Genomic DNA, 13,371 nt, shown 5'->3' on the forward strand with positions numbered 1-13,371 from the left:
GCCCCCAACTGGGGGAGAAGTCAAAAAATCAACAGGTGGCAGTCCACAGTGAAGCCCTGTAGGCCTGGAGCTGAAGGAGACGAGCCCCCCCCCCTTCGCCTAGCCCACCCCCACTCCCAGCCGCAGCCCAGTGGAACTTGGACAGTAGGTCCAAATGACACTGCCTCATGTCAGGACTTTGAAACTGTTGAGGTTGGAATGTGGGGGGGAGGTGGAGCGGGGTGTTACTAAGTTTGTCTCTGAAGGTTTCTGAGACTAGGATAAAAAAACTCAGTGCAGTGAAACAACAGAACTTGGGTTCTAACTGGACATTCACTGGGTGACATGAAAGCAAGTTATTTACATGTTCTTGGCTTCCATTTTCTCATCTGTAAAATGGGGCTAATACACTACACCTGCCAAGGGTGGTTGTGAGGTTGAAATGAGCCATCAGGTGCACACTGCCTGATAGGTAGGGTGGGTGGGTAGGTCAGTAGGTAGGTAGGGTGGCCACCTGTCCTGGTTTACCTGGGACTGAGGGGGTCTCTCAGGATGTGGGATTTTCAATGCTAAATCCTGAGCAAACTGAGGTGAGTTGTTCACACTACCAGTAAGTGTCAGGTGAATGTTTGTTCTGATAAGGAAAATCCGCATCTATTACTTAGCACAGCAGCCACCTGAGAGCCCCACCCCTCAGGGAAGACCCGCATCAGCAGAATACTAACCAACACCTGGCCCATCAACTAATCTATTACCCGGCACATCAGCATAACACTAAACCTATTACCTGGCGCAGCAACATAATACTAATCTATTACCTGACACATCAACTAACCTATTACCTGGTGGGCATTAGTCACCTGAGACCCCACCCCTTGGATCACCCCAACTTAATAAAAGTGGGAAAAATTGGGTAGACGGGGCTCAGAATTTGGTGGCGAGACCCCCCTCTGAGCCCGCCGGCGAATAAACCTTGATTCTCCGACTCTCCGTGTGCCGCTCGGTTTGTCCTCGGGACCACTCAATGTGACACTTGCTGTAACAGTTCCTGGAGGCAGGCTCCCCTGCGTGCCACTGAAGACCCTCTGGCATCTCCGCACAACTCCATAGCCCTTGATGTTCTTAGTCTGAAAGACTCTTCCTACAAATCTGCCCCAGATTCTTCTTCAGGAAGCCTCCCAGATTCACATCACCCGGTTCCTTCTGCCACATCCCCTCCCTCGGCACTGAGACCACTGTTTCTCCCACCATATCAGGCCTCTCCCCCTCGGCCCCTCCGCCACTGGGGCATCATCTCTCCTCTGAGCTCCGTGAGCCCTGTGTCACCGCTGCCCCGGCCACACACCCACAGACAGACCGCCCCCTCTCCACTCTGCCTAGGCACACACAGCTTCAGCCACGCCACCACACATGCGCCACACGCTGTGCACATCTTGGTACACCTACACTCTGTGTACCTGAACCTCGGGACGAAGGATTCCGGTTTGACTGAAGAAGCTTCTGACCGACAGTGGGATGAGGCCTCAGAATAGGTGGGAGGGGAAGGCGGACAGGCTTTTCTCTGGGGGTAGGGCTTGTAAATATACAGCCATGGCAAAGGGCAGGGTGTTGTCTGGGAGCAGAGGGGTGGCTGCCACTATCTCTAATGGGTCCTTGCCTCAAAGGACCTTCGCTTCAGAGGCCCCTGGGTTGTTTCCCTTCCCCACAGCCCCTACCTCTGAGGTCTAGGCAGGCCAGGCCAGGAGAAACATAGCACTAAATTCCATCTAGCTGGTTCTGGGCTGCAGATACTGGAGGGACGTGCGTGCATATGGTGTGTGCATTGGGGGAGGTGGTTGGTGAGTGGGCTAGGCCGGGCGAGCAGCCCCTTGGGGCCCGTTCCTCTTTTCCAGCTGGGGAGAGACCCTGAGCTGGCTGGTAGGTGCAGAAGGCAGGGACATGGGCATGGAAAGGACAATGCCCTCTCCTTGAGGCCCCTGGCCGCCGGCTCACACCGCCCCTCCTCAGCCCCCGAGGAAAGCGCCGTCAGCAGAATTCCTCACGTCCTGCTGCTGGGGCCATGTTTATCCAGCGCAGCAAACCTCCCCAGAAGCGCCTGTGGCTGCCTCGGAAACTCAGACTCAGAGCAGGCCAGAGAGCCCGAGTGAGGGAGAGAGTCGCTGACTCTGAGGCCTGGAGTGAGGGAGACCTGAGGGAGAGAGAGCGCTGGAGAGACGGGGGAGGTGAGACAGGGTAAAACCCAGAGATGGAGGGCGAGAGACAGACCCAGGAGGGCGCCCCTCGGGGGCAGCAAGGTGGTGCTGCAGCAAGATGGAGACAGAGGGAAGCAGGCAGGCCTCTGAGGCTGCGATAGGAAACCAGACCACGAAGAAGAACGGAAAAAACCAAGACAGCAAGAGGCAGAAGCAGAGCAGGAATGAGGGAGGAAAGAAGGAGCAGAAGGGGGAGAGCACTAAAGGGGGGGCGGAGGAGCAGTGGGGAGACCAAGCAGGGATGGGGCAGGCGGAGAGGGGCCGCTGCGGTGCCCCCTCCGTGCGCGGCCGGGCTGGGCAGGCCGGGGCTGTTTGCAGAAGGAAGCCAGCTCTGTGGTCAGGGCGCCCCAGGCCCGGCGGCGGCCGCCCCCTGCACTTAATGAGATTCTTGTTCAGAGCTGCGGGAGATGGGGCCGGGCTGCAGAGGCCCCGCCGCGCCTCTGCTCTCACCCGAAGGGGGCCTGGGCTGGGGCTGGGGCTGGGGCCCGGGGGCTGAAGGGGCTATGCAGGAAGGCGGCTGGACAATGCCTGGCCCCAGAGGCTGCCAGGCCTTGGGAACACAGGGGATGGCCCTGGCAGAGGGGCCTTGTGGCCTGTGACAGAGCTCTGCGGAGGAGGGGGAAGGGGAAAGGGGGAAAGGGGTCAAGACAGGTGGCAGGCACGAGGCCTGGGTTCTAATCTTGGCTCTGTCCCCCAACCTGGCTGTGTGACCTTGGGCAAATGTCTTCCTTTTTCTCTGGGCCTCAATTTCCCCATTTGCACCATGAAGGGCAAACTCAAGCAGGTGGGGACCGTGAAGAAGCCAAGAGTATGTGCCCTGGCTCAGGGGACAGCTGCCGCTCAGCTCCAGCTGTCTGTTGCCTTGTGAGAATGTGAGCTCAGTATTACTAGAGCTTCAGAGTTTTTTTAGAAGTTATAAATCTGGATTTTTATGTAAAAATCTCCTGAATTTTAAATGATGGCAGCTAATTTCTTCTTAATGTAGGCAGTATGTGAGCCAAAGAAAACACTTCAAGGGTCTTAAGTGGCCCATAAGGTGCCTGTTTATGGCAGTCTCTAAGGCCCACATCAGCTCTGACGATCACTACATCTATAGCTCCACCACCATCCTGAGTGGAGTCCAAACCTCACCCAAATCTCATGCGCTTGGAGAATGGGCAGAATGTACCACCAGGAGGAAGCTGCAGTGCACTGGCATTGGGGAGGGGGTGGGGACACGTGGGCCAGGATGCAAGGTTTCTTAATAGCCTGTTTGACTGGTGATCCTTCTCCCACCCCATCTTGCTTCCAAAGCCCCCACGTCACCCTACCTCAGCCCTTCAAGGCCTTCCTTGGGAAACACATTCTGCCTGGACCTTAGTCAAGGTCCAGGCAGATACCATGCAAGGCCATAGCTAGTCTGTCATTCACCCTCAGGCCCAGGCTGAAGAGAGGCAGCATCCCAGAGCCAGATCCACCAGTAGCCCTGTCCTTACTGACATTCTAATTCCAGGGCCACCACCCTGGCATGGCAGGGAGGGGGGAGAGGGAGGGGAGGAGGGAGGAGGAGGAGAGAAAAGGGGAGGAAGGGGGCAGGGTATCCTGGTGTGTGCTGGGAATGGGCCTTCCCCAGACCTCTGTGTCCCCACCCCTTCCCAGTCCACAGCCCACGAAGCCCAGCCAAGCATGACAAGGGTTAATTGGATACCCCCAGCTGGAATCATAGAATCATAGGGCTGGAACGGACCTTGGAGGTCATCTGTCAGGGGTAGAGGAGAGATTTTAATTACCCAATTCAGCTGGGCTGGAAGCACCCGCAGCCCCCAGCCCCAGCCCAGGTTGTTTATCGAGGAGGAGGTGGGGCCAGGAAGGGCTGCTAGGCTGGGAACCTCTGAAAAGTAGGTCCTGGCCACATGGGTCACATTCCTGTCTGAACAACCCCCACCCAGCAGTCCAGCAGTGCCTAGCTGTGGGGCTGACGGGCACACAGCCCTTGGTCGAATAAATGACTAACGGTACCAGAAGAGATGGTGAGTGACAGGACTCTGAGCCAGGAGGCAAATGACTGGGGCTCCAGGACTAGCTCTATTCAAGGTCACATATCTAGGAAGAGGCTTCACTAAGGCCTTTCCCATCCCCCCATGATACCTCTTTTCATAGGGCTGGGGCAGGAGCCTCAAATGCTGCTAGGAGGGAGTGGTCATCCACTGCAGCTCCCACTCCAGCAGACCCTGGGCCTCTTCAGGCTTCCTAATCCAGCCTATGCTTCCTAGACATCTACTCACTGTGTGATCGTAAACAAGAAAGCTTCCCCTAACAGTCTTTGGACAGAATCAGAAAGAAATGAGTTGGTTACAGCAGGAAGGCTTAAGGTCAGACACTAAGAAGGACTTCCTGAAGGTGGGACTCCTCACAGAAGTTGCAATCCAGGTGGACTCTGGAATCTCCTGCCCTGGAGAACTGGAGGCCCCGTGGGGCATAGGGAAGTAAATCAGAGCTGGGCAAGTGTTAGGGGTGATGTTCTCACCTGTATCCCTAAACCCAGAATTCAACATTGGGGCAGGGGTGGGGGTGGGGTCAATCTACCTAATTTCCTGTCTACTAGTCTGGAGCTAATGGAACCTAGGAATATTCCCAGCCCAAGGCTGTGACTGCTGATTAGAGGTAGAAGCTACCTCAGGGTCACCAAAGCCTCTTTCTCCCCAGAAGCCAGCCAGGAAGTAGAACCCAGCTAAGGCAGACAGACCCAAACCCACCCTCTGTCTTCACTCCAGAGAAGCCCAGAAATCAATGCTGGCCCCTTGGCTCACAGCCCAAGGTGGGTAGGGGACTAGGCTGGAGGACAGAGAAGGGGGTGGGAGGGGAGAGGGGAACATTGGGGGAGCCACGTGTCTCCATCCCAAGGCAGAGGGAAGTGAGAAAGACACAGAACTCTCTTGGGAACTCTCAAAATCGCTTTAAAGGGTGTTCATGGTTACCTTGTTCTCTGCTTTAAAAGTCCTGAGGGTTTAATAACACTTTTAAGTGGCATCTTCTGTGGGGAAGTTCCCATTGGCTGCAGGCCCAGCCTGTGTCATTTCCATCCCAGCCGCTTTCCCACAGCCCAGCAGTGCATTTATCCCAGCCCAGGATTCAAAGCTTGATCACACTGGAAGTTCCCCTTGATATCCATCCTCCATCCTTCCTGCTGTAGTAGCCCACTCTCTTTCCTTTTGCCCCACCCTAAAATGGAAATGAAGTCCTCTTTGGTCCCTGAAATGAACAAAGCTTGGATTAAAAAACTGGCCTACTGTTCAGGAGGTAATCCCGGCACCCTGCCACCCGTCATTCCCCACCGCTACCATCCCCAGCATGTTCCCTCCTGGGAACTGGCTGAGCCTGTGGGGATTAAAGGAAAGGCCCAGGACTAGTCAGGCTGAGTAGTCCTGAGGATTGCAGGAAGAAGGGAAAGAAGAAGGGAGGGGTGGGACTGGGTGGCCTTTGGGCTAAGTCAGATAATAAACCTAAGCCACCTGCCGTTTGAGCCCAGAGTATAAATCGTTAATCGGTTTGGGACTTGCACATCCGCTAATGAATTTCTCTATTCCCAGAAGGTCTCTCTGGAGCCGGCCCCCCCCCACCCCCGCAGGGGGCCAAACAGAGAGTTCCTGGGGCTGGGGGCAGCTCTCTGCATCCTCCAGGCTGCTTCTCCTGTTCCCCCAGCCCCTTGCCGCCCCTCTCAGTCCCTTTTCCTTTATGCAGCCTGCAGGAGCTGAGAGCTTGGAGGGGGAGGGGAGAGGAGGGGCTCAAGGGTAGCTGGGTGCTCCAGGGGCCAAGGAGACAAGGGTGCCCACCCTCTCTGGACTTTGGTTCATTCATCTGTAAAAGGATACAATCACACCTGCCTCATGGGGCTGTTTGAGGATTAAACAAAATCATGTCAGAGAAGCACCTAGCCTAGTGCCTAGTGCATAGTAGGTGCTCAATTCATGAACCCTATTCTCCTCCTCTGCCTCTAATATAATCCAGAGAGAGGGGCCCAGCCATTCTTGGGCTCCAAGAAGGAATAATCAAACATGGCAGCTGAATGATGTCAGGTAAGAAATGAAAAGCTTCCTGCCCGGGGCCTGTGAAGCCAGGCAGCTGTAGAATTCCCTGCCCTGGGTTTGGCTTTTAATGGCTGCAGTTCCCGCCACCACCTGCCTGGACTTCACAAGGGACTGTGGGCCTCAGAGCCAGGGGCTGGATGGACTGACCTACCTGCTTCTAGTGCATCTTGTGGCCTATGGACAATGGGCACAGTCCTCTGGGCAACTCCTGGGCATACAGAGGCTGCCTAGGAAAGGCCCCGCATCACAGATCAGGGAGTAGAGCTCTTCCAGTGTCTAGACACAGATGGCCACAGCTGTCAGGGCCCTGGGCCTTGGCTGTGCCAGCTGCTCTGCCCTTCCCCTCCCTGCCTGCCACCCTTTGGTCCACACAGACTCAGGCAGCCAACATGGAGCTGAGGCCCTGATGTGACACATGCAGGGGTGGGGAGAGATGCTAAAGAAACTGTAAGTAGAGTCCCCGAAGAGCTTACGTTTCTGCAGGGGGGAGGCCAAGGGGGACTAACTGAAGGGCAGTGTGTGTCCTTGGAAGGACACCAAGGCAGGCAAATCAATGCCTCCTTGTGGGACCTTGAGCCAGCCATTCCCTCTTTGTTAGCCTCGGCCCCCCGGGTTCTTGGCGGGTGTGTCTGAGGATGCTGCTGGGAGACAGTGGAGGAGCCGGCTTCCCCACCCAGGCTTCAGACTGTGCACTTCATGTGGCTAAAAAGAGTTTCCAGACCTTTGACTTAGAATGACTTCTCATGGTTTCTTTCTGCTCTGACACTTTAAGGTTCTATGAGCTCTGGGCCTGGCCAGAAAGTTCATCCTCTTATCTATCTTATTTCCCATGTATCTTTTGGTTCTATTTACTCATAATCTCCAGAGAGGCTAGAGTAGAACTTATATTTGCAACGTACCCAAGTGACATGGTAGAGATGGACAGCATGGACTGATCATTTCTCCCCTCCTGGCCTCAGTGTCTCCATCTGTACAACGGGAAGAACTGGAATTAATATTTTCCAAGCCCCCCCCTTTCTTCCTACAGGCCAGAGGAAGACTGATCCAACTCCTGGGAGGTGGGGGCAAGGATTGCAACCCCATTGCCTGAAGAAGCTGTGGTTGGCCTTTGCAGACTCGCTCTGTTACTGACTAGCTACGTGACCTTAGAAAAGTGCCTTGCCCTCTCCGAGCTATCTATAACATGGGAGGAGAGTGGGAAGGAACTCCATATTAGATGCTGTCTCTGTCTTTATAAAGCCAATTTGGGTAGCTGGTTCTGAGCCAGGGCAAAGTGAGCCCAGTTCTGCTTGATTCCAGCCGCTGGGGGCCGGGCCTCCCCTCCCCGCCCCGTGACTCTCCCAACAGGTGCCAAAATCAAATGCTCACATTCTCCAGGGTGTTGACGGATGCAGCCCAGGCCCACAGCAGTGCTCTCTGTAGCAGCACAGCCCAGTCTAGCCCTGCTCTGGCCAGAGTTCCCACCATGCCAGGGCCAGCTGAGAGCCTATCTAGGCCTCAGCCCCAGGGAGAAGGGGTCTGCTGGAGGAAAGAGCTGACCACTGCAAAGACAAGGATGTCAGAGGAAGCGTTCCCAGCTCCTCCTCCATGGCTAAAGCCCACTGTCTTAGTCCATTTAGGCCCTGGTAACAGAATACTATAGACTGGGCGGCTTCAATGATAGACATTTATTTCTCAAGGTTCTAGAGGCTGAAAATTCTAAGATCACGGTGCCGGCAGATCCAGTGTCTGGTGAGGACCCTCTTCTTATTGTGTACTCACATGGCAGAGAGAAGAGAGAGAGGAAGCAAATTCTCTGATGTCTCTTCTTATAAGGGCACTAAATCCCATCATGAGGGCTCCACCTTCACGGCCTAATCACCTCCCAAAGACCCCACCTCCAAAGATTATCACATTGGGGATTAGGGTTTCAATATATGTATTTTGGGGGGATATGATCAATCAGTCCATAGCACTCACCTTCCTTCCACCTCTATTCACAGAGACCTCAAGAAAATCAGAGCTGAAAAGTGACATCCAGTACAATCCCTCATAGCATAGATGAAGAAACTGAAGCCAGAGAGAGGGGGAGGAACTTGCTCAGGCCTCCCGACAGTCTTGCAATAATAATAGCTGCCCTTCACAGGGGAGTTCTCGTGGGTCAAGTCCTGGCATGCATTAGCTCAGCCAGGCCACACAAAAGGGCCATGAAATAGATCCTATTATTATGCCCATTTTACAGATGGGGAAGGCAGAGCTCAGAAGGAAACTGACTGGCCCAAAGCCTGGTGGCCTGGAAGTAGCAAAATCTGGATTTGAACCTAGGATTGTCTGCCACCAAAGTTTAGACTCTTAACCATTACTGCACCAGGGCCTCTCCTGGATTTATTCCCACCTCTACCCCTGCCAGGCCGGCAGACCTGCTGATGCACCAGGTGCTGGCAGAAGCCTGGCAGGACTTTGAGGCTCTCCTAGTCAGGTCCCTGCCTTCAGGGTGAAGGAAGGGACAGTACAAAGAATATTTAATGATATGGAGAAATGCTATGGTTCGCTGATACATGGGAAACTCAAGATGCAAAACAGAAAGGCCAAAAGAAGACATGCAAATGGCCAGCAGGTATATGAAAAGGTGTTCAACATCACTTATCATCAGGGAAATGCAAATAAGCAAATAACAGCCACAATGAGGTATCACTTCATGCCCATTAGAATGATTATTATCAAAAAATCAAAAGAAAACAAGTGTGGGTGAGGAAGTGGAAGAAAGAGAACACTTATACATTGTTGGTGGGAATGTAAATTAGTACAGCCGTTATGGGAAACAGCATAGAGGTTCCTCAAAAAATTGGAAATAGAACTACGGTATGATTCAGCAATCCCACTACTGGGTACACGCAAAGGAAATTAAATCAGTATCTCAAAGAAATATCGGCATCCCTGATATTTCTCATTGCAGCAAATATTGCAGCAATATTCACAGTAGCTAAGAAATGAAATCAATCTAAGTGTCCATCAACAGATGAATGGATAAAGAAAGTGTGGTGTGTATATACGGACAATGGAATATTATTCAGCCTTAAAAAAGAAGGAAATCTTGTCATATGCTAGAATGTGGATGAAACAGGAGGACATTATGCTAAGTGAAATAAGCCAGTCACAAAAGGACAAATACCTCTTGATGCCACTTACATGAGGTATCTAAAATGGTCAAACTCATAGAAGCAGAAAGTAGAATGGTGGTTGCCAGGGGCTGGGGGGAGGGGGAAGTGGGGAGTTGCTGTTCAATGGGTGTAGACTTTCAGCAATGCAAGATGGAAGAGTTCTAGAGGTCTGCTGTACAACATCGTGCTTATCGTTAACAATACTATACTGAACACTTAAAATTTTGTTAAGAGGATTGATCTCATGTTATGTGTTTTTTACCACAATAAGAAAACACAGCAGGATGGCCAGTGTGATCTCACATGTAAAAAGGAGGAGTGTGTGTGTGTGTGTGTAGAAAAAAAAAAAAAAAAACGCCTAGAAAGAAAGACACCAAAAATTTCACAGTGGTTTTCCCTGGTTAGTGGCATTACAGGTTTTATTTTCCTGGTAATACTCTTCTGTGGTTTTCAAATCTTCTACAGAGAGCGTTCATTACTTTTATCATTTCCCCTCTTCCTCCCCCCAAAAAGTGAGAAAGAAACAAGAAAGAAATCAACCAAGGAAATCGACAGATTTGAAGCCAGATGCACAGAGGCTCATGACTGTGCCTCTGCCGTGTTACTGTAGACAAGTCACCCCGGCCCTCTGAGTCGCAAATTCCTCACCTCTGAGGTGAGTGCTGCGCTATCACATTTCTTTGTCTGTGCTGTAGAGCTAACTTATCTTTTCTTTTGGTCCCTCAAGGGAGATGGAGAAGGAAGGCGGAGAAACTGGTGTCCTTGTCCCCAGACAAAGCCTTCGGATGTAAGCAAGCGCAGGTGGGGCCCTCAGTCTCAACCAGAACTCCTTTCTCCTGCCAACTTAAGAGAAAGCAAAGAGTATGGCTGGGACCTCTTTGTGGCCTCAGTTTATCAATCTGGAAAATGAGTACTGTGACCAGCTCACACCTCTGTGCCATGGAGCGGGGACAGGGTGAAGCTCCTGGGCTGGGCAAAGCCTTCAAGGCCCTGGCAAGGCCTGCCTGCCTGGCCATGAGCAGCCCCCACTCTGAGGACAAGATCCTGTGGACTCTGGGAGTGGGAGTGGGAATGGAAAGCAGGCCTGCAAGATGAGGTAGGGAGGAGGAAGCACGGAACATGCTGGAAAGCACTGGATGGGGCTACCCTAACTTCATACCGCCCACCACCATACAAACCCACTAGCCAGATACTCTGTTATCTTCCTTGCCACACTTCAGGTCCATGGCACTCAGGGCAGTGGCTGTATAAGCCCCGCGGGCCCCCACTGCAGCAGCACGGCAGGACAACTATTAGCCCCTCCCCATCTGGCCCACTCCTGGCAACCAGCTCCAAACCAACACCAGCCCTCACCATCTTCCTTTACCCTGTTGGCTGAGGTCTCCATTGCTAGGACAGGTAGCCAGTCAGGGCAGCCCAGGACAGGGGACAAGACTGTGCCCCACAGCATCCAGGCCCCAGGCCTCGGAGAAGCCCTAGGTTGTCTGGGACAGCACAACCACTGTGTCCCCAACCCCTATCCCACATCCCTCAAAAACCCTGTAAGCAGCCTGGCAGGGGCCCCTGCGAGTAATCCTGCAGACTCCCCTGCTCACGGGCAAGCGACCTTCTCCTCCACCCCATGGAGACCAGGGCACCTCCCACTGCTCGGGACCAAGCAGGCCTTCTTTAGAGCTTCCTTACACCCCTCTCCCAGACACCCCTTTGTGTTGCCCTCAGGAGATGAAGAGTCTAACCACTGAGCCTTCTCTACAGAAAAATATCCATACAAAGACTGGAAATTATCAGCCTGCACTTTCTACTGATTTAGGGGTCTCATTTTCTCCTTCTTTTGCTTATATGAATTCTAGAACATTTGAGCTGGAAGAGATTATTAAATCCAAGCCCCCCAACCTCCCCAGACAAATCCATTGTACAGAAAGGCCTACTGAGGTCCCCAAAAGGGAAAGGCCCAACCCTAGGTTCAAAGCCAGCTAGGTAGCACCACCCCCACCCAGGGCCCCCCTTCTAGCACACTCGCAGCCTCCCTCTGAAGCAGCAAGGGCTGGGCTGACAAATCCTGGGGGCTTCTCTTGGCCAGGGAAGTTGGGGATTTGGGGGTGCTCACCGCACACTTAACTACACCAAGGGGCTCAGCCCTGCCCCGCTCGGGCCTGCCTCCCCCAGTCCCGCACTGTTCTCCGGCACCTTGGCCGGGAAGCAGCAAAGGAAAACTGTCTTAATTGCTTTCTGCCTCTGGTTTATAGCAACATTCACACTCGCATGTTCTCTCTCTCCACGGAACAAACGTCTCGTGGGCTCTCTCCCACTCTCTCCATCTCTGTCTTGGTCTGTCTGTCTCACATGCGATATTAGCGTGCGGTGTTCCTCCACATCTTCCTCTCACCCTTGCCCACTGCTCAGCCTCTGTCTCTCTCACACACTGCCCGTCTCTCCCAAGTCTCTCAGCCCCCTTGTCTTGCTGTCCTCTGCCTCTGCGTCTCACACCGTTTCTCTTTCTCCGCATCTTTTTCCCTCTGTGTCTCCCACTTTTTCTGTCTCTCAGTCACTGGGGCTTCCTCTCCCTCGGTCTCTGGGTCTTGCACCTTCTGTGAGTTCCTTTCTCACTCTCCACCCCTCCTATGAGCTATGAGCGCCGAGGAAGATCACCTCGCCCCTCCCTGGACTGAGCAGGGGTGTCTGGAACAGGCTCCGGTGACACTTTCCCAGGCCCAGACTTGGGGGGGGGGCTGAGGGTACCAGGCCAGGCTCTGCTTGGGAAATCCCCCTCCCCCCATGCCAGGCCCTTCCTGAGTCAGGCCTTGAGAATAACCATCCCAATGAAACCTCAGGGCTGCTGGGAGGAAGGAGTGGTCCTGGCACTCTGTCGGCCCCGTGGGCCTGGGAGTTGGTGCCATCTGCCTCCCATTTTACAACTGGCCGAGTGCTCTGACAGTGTCTGATTTGATCCTCACTAGAAACCTCTGGGGGAAGCACAGAAGGAGGTTCTTCCTGCTTTAAAGACAAGTACCCTAAGCTCCAAGAAGTCAAAGGACTTGGCCCAGGACATATAGTGAGGCCATGACAGATCCAGAGAAAGGGTAAAAACTGCTGAGCAAAGATCAACCACTCTGGGCAGTCCCCACCTCAGCTCTGCTCCCTGAACTGTGGTCACACTGGGCAAAGGAGCTGGTAGGATGCTCTGTAACGTAAGGACTCAGATAACAAACACTTACTGAAGATCCACTGAGCAAACACCCAGGGAAACGCAAAGACAGACACTAATAAACCCGTATCTGGCAAGAGCTTTACTGTTCCCGAATGACTCCCTCATACATGGTTGCATTTGCCATCTTCCTGATAACCAAGGTAAGCAGTGATTAATCTCGTGCCCACTGTCTGCTAGGAAGTTAATAGCAGAAAGGGGATTAGAGTTTAGTCATCCAACCTCTAATCCACAGCTCTTCCTGCCATGCCTCCCAGGCAATGAGGGCCCAAGCAGTCCAGGCCCTCTGTGACTGGGAAGGTTGGTATTGGCCACGGGGCCTACACCAGGGCCAGCTCAGGCTGCACTCACAGGGCGGAATCTCTGTTCCATCCCAAGCAAGCAGAGCCCAGGGGGCAGGGTAGGAGGGTGTTCCCAGTCCAGGAAGTAGATTCTCTCCAGGTACCCAGGACCCAGATACAAGGGATTGGACATTGCTCCCTAAAATTCTGAGCCCAGCCAAAACTGGCCCTAGTGCTGGCAAAGGAGCCCTCGCGGGAGAGGGGCATAGGGCCACCCTCGGAGAGCAGTGTCAGGGAGCAGAGGTCCTGGCATGACCCAGAGCCCCCGGCCTTGCTTCCTGTCCCCATTTAGAAGAGGAGTCACCTGCTTACTGTTTCTCTTTCTCCCCACTGTAATGCCAGCTCCATGAGGGCAGGGATTTCTGAGTTTTGTTCATTGCTCTATCC

This window comes from Lemur catta, chromosome X (genome assembly GCF_020740605.2).
Source record: "Lemur catta isolate mLemCat1 chromosome X, mLemCat1.pri, whole genome shotgun sequence".
In the NCBI taxonomy this organism is placed as follows: domain Eukaryota; kingdom Metazoa; phylum Chordata; class Mammalia; order Primates; family Lemuridae; genus Lemur; species Lemur catta.